This window comes from Gracilinanus agilis, chromosome 2 (genome assembly GCF_016433145.1).
Source record: "Gracilinanus agilis isolate LMUSP501 chromosome 2, AgileGrace, whole genome shotgun sequence".
NCBI classification, from domain to species: domain Eukaryota; kingdom Metazoa; phylum Chordata; class Mammalia; order Didelphimorphia; family Didelphidae; genus Gracilinanus; species Gracilinanus agilis.
Genome location: NC_058131.1, coordinates 364,433,357 through 364,435,068, shown reverse-complemented (window position 1 = coordinate 364,435,068; position 1,712 = coordinate 364,433,357).

Here is a 1,712-nt window from a genome sequence, read left to right as displayed (position 1 = left end):
ATAGGAAGGAAGGAAGGAAGGAAGGAAGGAAGGAAGGAAGGAAGGAAGGAAGGAAGGAAGGAAGGAAGGAAGGAAGGAAGGAAGGAAGGAAGGAAAGGGCAGTAGTAGAAATGGTAAATTTGATAGGTGGTGCAGTGGATAGAGTGCCAGGCCTGGAATCAGGAAGACCTGAGTTCAAATATGCCCTCAGACATTGTGTGACCTTGGGCAAGTCACTTAATCCTGTTTACCTCAATTTCCCCATCTGTGAAATGAGCTGGAGAAGGAAATTGTAAACCACTCCCAGTATCTTTGCCGAGAAACCCATATGGGGTCACAAAGACGCAGACATGACTGAACAACAAGAAATGGTAAATAGTGGAGAAGATTAAACCTAGATGCTCAGATTTAAAACTGAGTGCTCTCCTTCTGCTTCCCTCTGCTGCCAGCCAGCTTGACAACAATTCATGTTTTGTCACATTGAATCTGCTGTGGAATTTCTTTTAAATCATTTGGAACATGTGGAACCGAGGGCAATGAATCCGTGGCATTCATGTTATTTTTTAAATGTGGGTTTTTCTCAGAGCCTTGACATAAAGAACTTACTGGCCTTCATTCTCTAGTATGATCCTTTCTTTATGAACTCTTTAGAGGGAGGAGGCAGGATTTATCTAGACATAGTTGTTTTTTTTTAATAAATTATTAAGATTGACCTATTTCAAATAGCCGTAGTTCCTGGGATGTTCTCTGACTTTGTACTCTGTTGCTATAGTCACTATAGGGTTTGTTGTGTTTCTCTTTTTTTTTTCCTAAGGAATTCAGCTTGCACTGTTTACTCATCCATCTCACTGCACCAGCCACAAGGAGGCTTTTTCCTCCCAGGACTGAGACAAGATTCTTTCTAAGACCCCCTTCTAGGGTCTAACAAGTTTAAGTTACAGATTCCAACATGGGAAGCATTAGTTAATTAGAAAATGGTACTGTCCAACAATATGGGACTCAGTTACCCCTCTCCATCCAGTGGAGTGGTGCATAAAATGGTTGGAACAAATACTTATAGTCCATCCCTGAAACTGACTGGCTGAAGGAACCAGGGCAAGTCACTTAGTCTCTCTGAGGCTCAATTTTCTTATCTATAAAATGGGATGATAATAATAATAACATAGAAATAGTTGTATAGTGCTTACTAGGTACCAGGCACTGTGCTTAATACTTTTTAGTTATTACACAACAACCCTGGAAGGTAAGTGCTATTATTTTCCACATTTTACAGATGAGGAAAGTAAGGCAGACTGAGATTAAGTGACTTGCCATGGGTCACACCTTTAGTATCTGAGGCTAGATTTGAATTCAAATCTTCCTGACTTCAGACTCTATCTACTGTGTCACAACAGATTCCACTCAGGACTGTTGGGAAAGTGTTTTGTATATCTTTAAGTACTACGTAAATGAGTTGCTTCCTATTGCTTTAAATACATCATTATTTCATTTCTATTATCAACAGCAGCAGCAGCATTGTACTTAGCAGAGGATATCCAAGGCTAGAAGGGTCTAACTAGGGACCCAAGGGAGAGGATGCCTACCTCTGGGAATAGCCTCAAAAGAGCGGCAATCCAGGATACGGCTGGAGTGGCTCAGTGGATTGAGAGGTTGGCCTAGAGACAGGAGGTCCTGGGTTCAAATCCAACCTCAGACACGCCCTAGCTGTGTGACCCTGGGCAAGTCACTTAACC